Below are 12,440 nucleotides of genomic sequence, written 5' to 3'. Positions count from 1 at the left end.
GCGCAGGCTCGTCCGCGGTTTCCGCCTCTGCGCAGGCGCCATGCCCCGCCCACGGCGGTCGGCCATATAGAGGCTGGGGGGTGGGGGAGGTCAAGCGTAGCCTCGTCTCCTTTACCAAGATGGCGGCTCGTCCCTGTTTCGCCACAGTTCCTACCTTATGAGCTTGGTTCCCTTACGCTGGTTAAGAGTGGAACAGGTAATGAGTCTTTGCCTTGTGGGTAACTAGAATGAGGGGAAGAGCATTTCTTTAGATGGAGCTGTATGAACGGTGAGGAGAAGAGACGCGGATCGGGGGGAGGGCAGGTGACGCTGAGAGTTCGGAGCGACCGTGGGGAGGGGACCCTTCTCTTCTGGTCCGCTCCTCCAGGAAGATGGCGGCAGCACCGAGCCGGGAGCGCCGGAGCAGGGCCGGCGAGGGACCGGCGAGCCGCCCGGTTGGGCCGCTCTAGCCGTGGGTCGCCGTCGTCTCGGTGGTCAGGGCCTCGCCTGGATTGGCTGCGGCGGGTCCCGTGGTCGGCGGGCCAGTGCGCGACCATAGAGTTGGGCGCCTGTCCCCGGGGACGTGGCCTTCGTGCGCCCGGGGCTGGGGCCTGCGCCCGCGGGGGAGGGCGGGTGCCGCGGCCCCTCGCTTCCGCTAGGTGAGACCTGGGGCGCCCCAGCCCCTGCGGCGGCGCGGCTCGGGGCGGGAGCGCGACATGCCCGACCCGGCCGGGGTGTCCTTCCTGCCCGGCGCGGCCTGCAGGCTGGCGGATGTCCGGTACTCGCTGCGAGGCCGGCGCGGGTGCCCTCGTGCAGGAAGCCTTCCTAGGTCACCCCGACTGAAGCAGACACGTTCCCTGGGTCTCTGGTGGGCGACAGCGCAGGGGGGACCGGAGACTGTCCCCGAGCGCAGGGGACACGAGGGCGTTGTAGAAAGTGGCGAAGTCGTCCGGCCTGGCCGCCATGTGCCCCCGACCCCGAAGTGCTGTGTGGGCAGTGCTCCTGGTCAGGTGAAGATCTGCAGGGAGGAAGAGGGACGAGGGGAAGTCTTCAGGAGCAGGAGGGCTTACCCTTCCGTCTTGGGTTTGGGTATCCTCGGCTTCATAGCTGCCTTAAGCCCTCGGGCGCTGAGCTCGCGTGTGCTCGGTGTCCGCCTCAGGGCCGGCAGTCACGTCTTGGCAGGTAACTTTCTTAAGGCCCTGTTCAGATAGGGGACGTCACAATTAGGGTTTCGTCTGATGTACCACAAAATAGGCTTAGTGTTCGTTTATGGAAGCAAACCTGGGACAATGAAGTCCCGGATGAAACCTCGCGCTTAGGTTTATATTTTGATCATCTTAAACACTCTAAACACCCCCAAGCAGAGCTCATTAAGCACGTTTAATATTAGGGTGCTTGGAAGCAGTGTTTTGAAGTAGTTGAGCCGGTGTTTGGTTCGGAATGGCTTCCATCATTTTAGCTTCCCGTTCTCGATCTGAGGCACCAACCATCAACCTGCCGTGAGAGCCTTAGGCTTGGCGAAGGCCGCTCTTGCCCCCTCAAGTCTTGAGAGACAAAACTTGAAAGCGATTGAAATCAGTGGAGGTTAAACATTCTTGTACCTGCCATGGGTCCTGTTAGGTGCCAGGCACCCTGTGGGACCTACGTCCTCTTCTCTGACGTGGTTGATGTCACCTGAGTAAATGTGCATTGACTGTAAGGACCGCAGCCTCAGATGCAGTTGGTCCACATTCCTGGGCCCCTTGAGGCCCAACTGGACCGTCACCGTGCCCTCTCCAGGGGGTCCAGCTGACTTCTCAGCATCCTGGAGGGAGAACTTGAATCATCAAGTGTTTTTTCCTTTGGTTTTGTTGTTTGGGGCCTCTGGTGGTCTGACTTTGGCCTCATGATTTGACTTCTTCAACAGTAAAAAAAAAAAAATTGTTTTGAAAAATTTATTGGAAATTGCTATATGGCAAACACTGTTAAGGGGTCTGGGGTTGCAAAGGTGAAGAGAACGTAGACTTTTTTTCCTCCAACAGTTTATGGCCTAGTGTGGGAGATTCACTTGTACAGGAAGAGATTACAGTGTTCTAAGTGCACTAATGGAAAGATGTACAAGGTGTGAAGATAGGAAAAGGGGAAGTGATTACCTGGTGGAAAGTCTTCAGAGAATGTGGCTCTTGGACTGGGGTTTAGAAAATGAGTAAGAGTTTTTCCAGGTGGAGTAGGTAGGATGGGGTGTTCTAGACAGGAAGACCAGCTTATGCACGGGGGGCGGGGGATACACAGGACAACTAGAGCTGGTGGACTATATGGGTGAGTGGTGGAGAATGTGGTTCACTGCTGACCGTCTCAAACAGTGGAGGGCTTGGCTAAGATCCTGTTGTGAAGGACTGCATCCCCTCAATCAGTCCTGTCTAAGACACTCTGACTTGGACCGGATTTCAAATGATTACACTGTCCACCAAGATAACTGAGATCTTTAGTCACAAGTGGGTCAGGTAGGTTCGCCATTAGTGCTTCCCAGCTGAAACTTGTTTACCTAGAGGGTTTGAACAGAGAACACCTTTTTTTTTTTTTAACATTTTTTATTGATTTATAATCATTTTACAATGTTGTGTCAAATTCCAGTGTTCACAATTTTTCAGTCATTCATGGACATATACACACTCATTGTCACATTTTTTTCTCTGTGATTTATCATAACATTTTGTGTATATTTCCCTGTGCTATACAGTGTAATCTTGTTTATCTATTCTACAATTTTGAAATCCCAGTCTATCCCTTCCCACCCTCTACCCCCCTGGTAACCACAAGTCTGTATTCTCTGTCAATGAGTCTTTAGGTTCCACATATGAGCGATCTCATATGGTATTTTTCTTTCTCTTTCTGGCTTACTTCACTTAGAATGACAGTCTCCAGGAGCATCCATGTTGCTGCAAATGGCATTATGTTGTCAGTTTTTATGGCTGAGTAGTATTCCATTGTATAAATATACCACATCTTCTTTATCCAGTCACCTGTTGATGGACATTTAGGCTGTTTCCATGTTTTGGCTATTGTAAATAGTGCTGCTATGAACGTTGGAGTGCAGGTGTCATCCTGAAGTAGATTTCCTTCTGGGTACAAGCCCAGGAGTGGGATTCCTGGGTCATAGAGAACACCTTTTAAGGTACTGAGTGGAGCTTATGTTTGGTGTGGCCCATTCAGCATACATCCATCTCACAGGCTAGTGGTCATAGAAAGTTATTTCCCTCTTCTATTAAGAAACAACCAAGCTCCTGGAAGAAACATAGCGCACAGCTGGACATTCAGTTGCTGAGTTATGGTGGCAAAAAGTCCAAGATGAATGTTGTAAAACTTTTGACCAAGTATAGAAAGACAGCCAGAGAACCTCAATGTGTCGGGAAAGAAAAGAACAAAACTTTTTTTTAATGTGTATTTTTAAATTGATTACACAAACTATTTTGGGCTAGAGTAAGATTTTCTACCTTCTCTTTTTCTCCTTTTTGTATTTCCAGAATCAGATTTCAGAAGTGATGCCCCTGGTCAGCTGTTGTTGGGCCAGGCGTAGTAAAGTTCCTCGAGGACAGCTAGGACACGCCAGACTTGTCTGGGCATCGTGTTGCATTCGTCATCTTGACGCTGCTCTTAATTTGTTAACAATGCACTGGCTGTGCTCTCCCGTGATATTTTTTATTGGCATTCATGTGAATTTTTAAATTAAAAATTAATTTTACTTCAAATCAAGTTTATATTTTCGTATAGTTTTTAAAAGGTCAAACAAATCTGGAAATGCTTGTAAGGAAGAAAAACTAGTTTCCTTCCTACAGTCACGTTTCCTCTCCTGCAGAACACCCACACTTGCCTCCTGGCTGATGCCTTTGGTCTTTGCTCCCAGTTCTGGCGTCTGAGCCTGACTTGCTCACTTATTGCTCTTCCTTCCCTTTTCACACATTGTCTCTTGACTCCGAGTGGAGATGTGAAGTTTCTCGCTTTCTTTCGCCCCTCTGCCTTCTCTGTGCAGACAGATCCATGGCTGCCCAAAGCAGGTGCACGTTTGATTTGCTCGTTCAGTCTGTAGTGTCTCTTATGACTGTGTGGTGCCATTCCCAGCTAGGCCGAGTGGTGTGATGGGGTTACTTTTCCTTTCCTGGGTAAGTCTGTTTTCCCTCAAGTTCTCATGAGTCTTTGTTTTTCTGTTGTTTTCTGTGTGTTTGTCACTAAATTCAACCCCCAATTCACCAGTTGTCTAAAATTGCTTTCAGGAAATTAAACTATTTGATCTGATCAAGTTCAGTATTTTACTAATTTCATCCTGACCACACCTCTCCCAGGTCTCCGTTCTGCTGGAATCTCGCTGCGAATCTCACTGCCCTCTGTTTCCTGGAACCCTTCTCTTTTTCTTGATTTTTTTGCCCTCTCATTCTGATGGCGCACTTCCTCACGGAGTTGCCTGGGGAAAGATTCATGGGAGGTAAAATTTTGAGGACCTGGATGTCTGAAGAGCTTCCTTTGGCCCTGAGTGGGAGTTCGGACACCATTTTTGCTTCTGTTTTCTGTCTTGTGCTGTTGCCCTGGAAGCATTAAGCTGTTTTGGTTCCTGAGCCTTTGTATGTGACTGTTTCTTCTTTGACGCTTAAAGGGTTTTCTCTGAAATTCAAAATACCCAGCACAGTGACGTCCCCTGGAGTCTGGTTTCATCTAATGCCTTGCCTGTCCTTTGGGCTCTTTGATTTAGGAGCTTCTATTCTTCAAAGCTGGGCATTTTCCTTGATTTATGGCTTGGCTTCTTCCCATTCACTTTCCTTCTCTTTCTAGAATTCAGCTATTGGACCTTCACTTAGAGTCGTACTTCCTTCTGTTTGTTGCACTTTTTGTAGCCCAGCTGTGGATCTTGCTTTGTCTTAAATGTGTGCTGAAGCGCCCTGGTGGAGCAGTGGGCAGAGACTGTGAGCAGGCCAGTCCTCACTTAAGAAACTCAAGTGGCCAGAGAGCAAGGCGGGGTTTGTTTCACTGATGATCAAAGAGCTGCCTGCCCTGCAGATTGGGAAAAATAAACGTGACCGTTCCGGTTATCGAGGGTGAGAGGGGCAGGCATACTCGGATGTTGGGGAGTGTACATAGTTTAGCTCCTTTGGGGGTAATCTGTGCCTTGGCAGAAGGACAGCCATGATGCGTTTTTGAACGGAAGTAAGTGTGACAGGTGTGAACCAGTGCATGTGATGGGATCCTATCTTGTTTAAACCATGTGTTGATACAAACAAGAAGAAAAATTAGATAAGCAGTGGTTTGGGGGATATTTCTTGAGGAAGAGTTAGGAGGGATTGCCAGTTTTTACTTTTTTGTTGTGGTGGCTGTACTTCATAATATTTTATGCTAGAAACCACATTCCTTGGTAGATCATCACTGCAGCAAGCTTGGGTTCGTGCTAACAGTCATACTATCCACCGATAAAACCGGCATTGATGTAGCCTCAGCCCCTGCCGTCCCATCCAGGCGCTGCCTTGGGCGCAGGACCCCCGGGAGGCTTGGTGGTGCCCCAGGCCCCAGGACGGGGACAGCAGGCCTCATCTGGAGCAGGGAGAGGCAGGCAGTGGCTGATGTGGAAGCCAGTGGTTACTCAGCAAGTGCCGCTGAGCAACAGGGGTGGGTTGTTTTCAAATAAGAGTTTTCTGAAAGTGCCCTTGGGTTCGCTTTTGTTTGTGTGAATTGGTGCTCTGAATGTTCCTGGACGTGGACCTTGTTGGACATGCAGCAGTGCTTTGTCTTAGATACAGACTGCTGGGCACTGGCCCTTTCTAGCAGAGGGGGCGAAGGGTTGAGATGTTCGTGCAGGTGGGAAAGGTAGTCCTCCAGTGGACTGGGAGTCAGGAGACCCGTTCTTAATCGGCCTTGTGATTTTGGGCATTTCTTGACCTGTAGGACTTTAGCTCCTTCTTTGAAAGATAAAAAAGGAATCTGAGATGGTTTGCTTTCTTTTCTTCTTTTCTTCTTTCTCTCTTTCTCTTTCCTTCCTCCCTCCTCCCCTCCTTCCTTCCTTCCTTTCTTTCTTTCCCCTTGGTCAACTCAGTTTATCAGAAACTTAGTTTTCCAGTTTGGAAGGATGTGACATGTTTTAAGCCCGCACGAGTGATATGAAAAGCTTTGCTACTAAAGCTTTTTCTCGTTGTTTCCTACACGCCAGGCATCATGACCTTTATTTCCAGCAGTGGTTCCGCCAGGCCATCCATCCTCCTGAGAACATCTGGTGATGCCTAGAGACGATTTTGGTTGCCGTGACTCGGGGGTGCTCCTGGCATGTAGTGAGTAGAGGCCAGAGGTTCTCAGCATCCTGCAGTGACCCCACGATCCCCAAAGTCAGCAGCACTGCGTTGGAGAAGCCCTGCTTTACAGGGTCCCTCCTTGAAAGGGCTCTAGGGTGTAGCGGTCATGGGCCCCATTTCTCAGTTGAGAGTGGAGCCTGGCGGGTGAGGCCACTTGCAGGTGTGGCTGAGTTAAGGCTGTGTTGCCTGCACTGCTGGAGCCCTCATGTCACAGCTACTGAGGAGGAAGGTGGTAACAGAAAATCCTCCCGAGCTTACTCTCCCAGGCCTGGGTTAATACTCTGCACATAAGCTCACATAATCCTCACAGTGACACCAAAAGGTAGACATTAACATCAGCTCCTTTTTACGGGGCGGGAGGCAGAGCCCAGAGAAGTGAGGATCTAATTATTTCTTCCTTCTCTTGGTCCTCATCTTCAGAAGTTGACACATTTAAACATTCGGCCTTGACAAGTTTACCTGATGTTTCCTCTTACAGCATCTCCAGGTCTTCTCTAAAGCTTGGGGTCAAGAAGGCAATATTATACCCACACAATCCTTCTGGTCCAGTAGTGGGGCTGGCCAGACCTTTGCAGCAAGATAGATATTCTACCCCAAAATAAGCACAGTAAAGTTGTCCTGGGTCTCTTAGAATTTTGACACTCTCTCATTGAACATGAGTACATCACTGAACATGAGTACATGTCTGTCAGTAGGTTTCCTGTAAGGAAGTGAATGAATCAAAGTCCGGGTCCTGAAGCCACTGCAGCCACCTTCAGGGGATCAGTTCATTTCTGCTGGACTAGTGTTTCCGTTTTCCTGTTGCAGCAACCCAGCTCTCCCGCCTCTGGCTGCCTCTGTGGCGTAATCTTACTAACACTCAGGTCTCGTGGAGTGAGTTCCCCCTTGGTTTACCTGCCCTCAGCCTTTGTCTGGAGGACAGGATAAGCCCTTGGTGGACGTGTACTTGTCTGGAGCCCCCACAGTGCAGCATGTGTCCTGGTTGTGGCCAGCGCCCTGTGTGTGTGGAGGGCTGAACAGACAGGACCGTGCTGATTGTGAAAGGGGAATATTCTGAACGCTTGTCCTTTACTGGCTCTGGTGAGCTCTGTGCTGAGCAGCCGAGGCTCTGAGGGGCTTGTTGGCTGAAGAAGTAAGTGGCCTCAGCTCGACTTGCTGCTCTTCAGCCACCATAGACTTTGTGGCCTTCACAGATGGTGTCCAGGGGCTGGCTGACGCTCGGAACATCGTATCCTCCTGCCTCTCCCTGTGCTGGGTCACCCGTGTCAGCATTGTTCCTTTGTCTGGCCTTCTAGCATCTCATTCTGAGGTGTGGGTTGAGCTGGGGACCAGATTTCTGAGGTGGAGCAGTAGCTCGGCCTTGCTCTGCGAGGCGTGGGGGCGCCCCGCAGAGCGCTCTGCGAGCAGGAGATGCTGTCTTCCCAGCCATGAGGCCAATGTGGCGCTTAAAGCTTGTAGACACGGTGCAGCTGGACCAGGGCCACTTGAGGTTTCCTTCTTGAGGGAGGACACCACTTGAGCCAGAGGCATTCGGTGTGAATCATTCTCTCTGCAGCGTAAACCATTGTGCCCTTCCAGGCAAGCTCTGCGGTGCGCGGGTGGCAGTGCAGCATGTCGGGCCTGCGCGTCACTGGGCCCGGGTGGCTGGACTTCCGTGGATGGGAACTGGGAGCCGAGAACCTCCCCCCAGGCCGAGGCTGCAGCGCCCCGAGAGCTCTGGGTGCATGGTTCTGGGGGAGGGAAGGCGCCGTGGGAGCGACTGCCTGTGTGGCAACCGCTGTGCCTGTGGGAGGCGTACCTAGGGGGCCCCGGAGGGAGCTGTGCTCTGAAGAGGTTGCCACGGTAGACGGCCCTGCCCGCGGGAGACGGCGGGGCTGGAGAGCCGCCCTCATCTCCGAGGAGGCCGTTCAGGTGGAGAGCTGGAAGAAGCCCTCCTTGAAGCAGAGCGTGTGTTGGCGTTGCTGCTGGTTTTGAAATTGGGGTTGAGGTGAGTGACTTGCTGAGAAGTAGTTCCAGTGGTTCTGCCCCGCGGGCTCCCTTCGTGGTGCAGTGTGTGATTTCTGGGTCCTTGTTACAAAGACTTGAAGGCTTTTTGCCCTCACTGTAACTCTTTTTCTTTAGAAATTAAAAAAAAAGTGAAAGAGGAAAGGACTTCCGTGTTCTCTTCTGCCTTTCTGATGTACCGTTCCGACAGTTAACGAACCATGTTCGGCTGATGGTGTCCTGTAACCTGTAGATAGAGGGCCCTGAGTGCGTCGAGTGGAGCTTCGGATTTGTTTCTCCTTCACTCTGTGCTCTTCACGTTGGAGAGGGTGCCCTGACCCCTGGACGCAGATGTTAGGGGACGGCAGGTGTGGACACCCAGCTCTTGCTGGCGGGGGAGAAGAAAATCTAACGTGCGGCAGGATCCTGATCGATTTTACTTTGTAGCCAGTGTATCTGTTACTCTTCATTTCACTGATAAGCTTTCTAATTTTATTAATACTTAACCCATTCATAGATACCTTTCAAATGGAATTACTGAATTTAACCGTTTTGACTTTTTCTGATAAACAGAAGATTAGTTAAGTGGTCCTAAGGCACTGGCTTAAATCAGTCTGTGTGAGATAATTTGAAGAATAGTTTTTTTCTTTAGAAACAAGGCTTCTATTTTGACGTATTTGCTTATACTTAGAGCTGACTCTCCCGCCCCGGAACCAAAGTTCTGTGTCCCCTTTGTTGCCCGAGCAGTGAGCTCAGCAGGGCTGCAGGGCTGCCCGTGCCCGGGGCCCTTGGCTCCTGAGCTCAGCCTGGCGGTCTCTGGGATGTCCCGACAAGAGCCAGCTGCAGCCAGGGTGACCCGGCAGGCTCAGTGCTCCTTGGGGGCCGCCCTTAGTTTCCGCAGGTGTGGGAGGTGATTGCCGGTTCCCTTGAGATGGGTGAGTGCAGTTCCCTGAAAGACTGGGTAGCAGAGGGGAAGATGGTGTTGCGGGGGAGTGTCAAGGGCCGATCTTTAAAAGCACGAGCTGGCTCCCCTCTGACCTTTGAAAGCTGCTTTGCTTCTGGAGCAGTGTGGTGTGTCTCACATTCCTGTCCGAGGTGGGATGGGGCTTTAGGTGTGCCTGGCTGCCAGGGACGCGCTGACCTGGAGAGAGTGCAAAACTCCAGGCTCGATGTCGTCCAGTGGTTCCCCAGTGGTTCCCCTGGCGCGGGGAGTGTCAGGCTAACCCTCGAGCAGGAGGCGGCGGGGGAGGTTCGGGGTGATTGTGGGTCTTCCCTCGCCAGCAGGTCTCACTGCAGTTGACATGTATAGTGAGTAGGTTTTTGGTATCAGTGGACGTATGGCTTTATTGAAGGCTGTTTTCGTTTTAGCTGGTTTAGAACCTGTGTGTGTCGGGAGGCTTCTTACAGGAATATTTTAACTCCAGAATGTACTTGTCTTGTCTTCTTACCTCCTCTCCCGAGTCCTGGGGTGGGGGGGTGCTGTGAGTGTTCTCCTTTCTTTTAAGCCATTGCTGGTTGGTCAGTCTCCTCGCTGGTCTAAGGACCACTCCCTCCCTGTGGGCAGCGCTCCCCTGACCTGCCTGGCTGGCTTCCTCTGCTGGCGTTTCCAACTTTGTTTCTTGCTCGAGGATAGTCTGGTGGCAGCTCGGATGGAGCGTCCTGAGCTCTTCCTGTGGACGTGGCGTCTGAGGAGCTCTCGGAGCACTGGGGGTGGGGGGCGGGGGCTCCCGCAGGCCTCCTGCTTCCCCCACCCGTGGGGACCCGGACTGTGTCAGCATGTCAAGGCTGTGCCATCACCAGCTTCCTTGACACTCTATGATGGTTTAAAAATCTGGTTTCATGAACTTTGAAAAAATGGTATGTAACGGACTTTAGCATCACAAAATCATTGTAAAATTGAGGTGAAACTTTGTTACGCTGCATAAAATGTGGGTGAAGAGTGCGTTGATCAAAGTAGTTGAATTCACGTTAAATATAATTAAAATTGAGTTTTGGCTGAGTTGAATGGTCAATGTCATTTGCAACCCCTCTCCTGTGTCAGTGTGTTTATTTCCAAGTTAGGACATTTATTTTTTAATTACCGAAGTAGTGCTGCCCCCTCTGATGTGCTGCTATGATCGCTGTGCTCACAGAGCAGGTGCAGGTCTGTGCACTGCACCTTCGGAACCCCCGCAAGTGACTTGGGGACGGGAACCTCATCACCCTTGGATATTTCGGTGTGTTTCCCACAAACAAGACTCCCTCCTCCACATTCAGCCGTCAGAGTGAGGACGTTGACGTTAATGCTTTGCTAACTTGAGATCAGTTTGCATTTCACCAGAAGGATCCAGTTCACAGTCCTGTGTTAACATTTCGTTGTCAGATCTCTTTCAAGCTGGAACGTCCACTCCATCTCACCTTGGCTTCCCCTGCCTTAATGATTACAGGCAGTTACTTTTTGCAGTGTCCCTCACAGTGAGCCTGCCTGTTGTTTTCTTTCGATTATATTGAGGTTTTGCATCTTCGGCGGGAACAGAAGGGATGCCGGGTTCTCCACCTCACATCGTGTCAGCTGGCACCAACTCAGGGTGTCCCTTACCAGTGACAGTCCCCTGATCACTTGGTTAGTGGGCTGGTGTCTGCCAGGCCTCTCCACGGGGAAGTCTTTGTAATTGGCAAGACTTACATCTGTTCCTGGGAAACTTCCAGCTTCCTCGTCTGTATCAGCATGGCTTCCCATTTCACTCAGTAGGTCATCGTCTTTTGTTATCATAGTTAGTTTTGATGCTCATTTGCCCGTATTTGGCCAGTGGGCGCCCCTCACAGCCAGCTCCTGTGTCCTTCTGGCGAGTCCCCACTATTCACAGTACTTCCTGCTCTCCCGCCGCAGACCCGAAACCAGCCTTTTCTTCAAGGAGGCCATTCCATTTTTTGATGGTTGGTGCTGAAAGAAGCAGTCTGGCACCAGGTGCATTGTTGGGATGTTGCTACACCCAGACCTTCTTCATGGTCAGAGATGCAGAGTGTGTGTGAACATACATGCACACGCACACAGACATACAAATGCCCATGTATTTACAACACACTCTTGTCTATTTTTATCTCTGTGAAAAGACATGAGTTCATTCCAGAACCTCCAATTTCTGTCTAATACCGGGGTTCGTTCCAGTCTCTCCCTTTCCTCATTGGTAGCTCCCTTTTCCAGCAGTGCAGTCCTGCTGCCAGTGTCCCTAGCACATTGACCTGTGTGGTTAGTCACGGTCTCCTGTTGCTGCCCCTCTCCTTCACAGATGCCTTCTGCCCGCTTCACCTCACTCAGCCTCTGATACCCTTGCTGTGGGGACACCCTCTTACATGGAACTCATGATCTAGTTTTTAAAAGTGAAGCTCTACACACTATCTTTTTGCCTCTCCGGGCTGTTGCCCAAGCATCACTCCCGTGCTGGCGACTGCGTCATGTCCTGTGTGGCTGGTCACCACTTTCCCATGGGTGCACACTGTCTTTCCAGTTCTTTGCAAGTCACGGTACGGCTGCAGCCCTCCTGCCCCTGTTGCACCTGTGCCTTCTGCGCCCCTGTGCGGCTACTTCTAGAAGAGTAGCTTCTGTGGAGTGTCATCACTGAACTGGACTGTGTGGGAAAACTGCGTTCTAATTTTGCACGCCCTCGGCGGTCAAGTCGCCTGTTTCCTCACCAGTTCACAAACTGCAACCCTGTTGTTCGTCTTTGCTGATGGCGTGGAGCAAGGACTGAGTGAGATGAAGAGGCAGTGTTAGTTAATCCTCTGTGAACTGTGTTGATACATCCTGGCCTGTTCAGATGTTTTCCAAACAGGGGAACTCTGTTTGCACCCTAACTTCTGTGTTAGGTAGGTAGCCTTCACCATTTACAGTTCTAAAGCTCCACTGGGCTCAGAGGAATCCGTATCTTCCTTGATAGCGTCTGCAGCCTGTATATTCGGTGGCTTTTGCACCCTCCAGGCACAGGGTTTTCTCCTCAGTCTTACGGTTCCTCAGGGCTGGGTTATTTAGTGTCCGATCCCTAGTCCAGCTGAAATTTATCTTGGTGTACATGGCATAAGGTAGGGATCAACCTTTGTATTTGTTTCAAAGTGGATTAGGAATGGGCCCAGTTCTCTTTGCTGCTAGCGCATCCTTCCAGCTGACGTGAAATGGACTTGTCCCCACTGGTA

At 50.9% G+C, this 12,440-nt stretch overlaps 2 protein-coding genes across 6 annotated transcripts in view; one reads left to right on the top strand and one right to left on the bottom strand.

Annotated features, from left to right (window-relative positions):
* The window catches only part of SEPTIN2 (septin 2), a 28,869-nt gene extending 28,663 nt beyond the window's left edge, over positions 1-206 (bottom strand). The window contains exon 1 of the mRNA XM_015243479.3: positions 155-206. The gene's annotated coding sequence lies outside the window, so the exon portion shown is untranslated. The remainder of the gene's footprint in view (positions 1-154) is intronic.
* The window catches only part of HDLBP (high density lipoprotein binding protein), a 63,636-nt gene that overhangs the window by 1,122 nt on the left and 50,074 nt on the right, over positions 1-12,440 (top strand). Inside the window, exon 1 of one of the 5 annotated variants that reach the window (XM_006209153.4) lies at positions 44-196. The exons of 1 other annotated variant lie outside the window; for it this stretch is intronic. The gene's annotated coding sequence lies outside the window, so the exon portion shown is untranslated. Of the gene's footprint in view, positions 1-43; positions 197-557; positions 639-970; positions 990-9,086; positions 9,206-12,440 lie in introns of those variants that run through there. 3 more of the 5 variants (XM_031675981.2, XM_072962029.1, XM_072962027.1) reach the window with 3 other exon arrangements.

The sequence above is a fragment of the Vicugna pacos genome, chromosome 5, assembly GCF_048564905.1.
Source record: "Vicugna pacos chromosome 5, VicPac4, whole genome shotgun sequence".
Classification (NCBI taxonomy): Eukaryota; Metazoa; Chordata; class Mammalia; order Artiodactyla; family Camelidae; genus Vicugna; species Vicugna pacos.
This window is presented reverse-complemented; position numbering and strand designations above follow the sequence as displayed.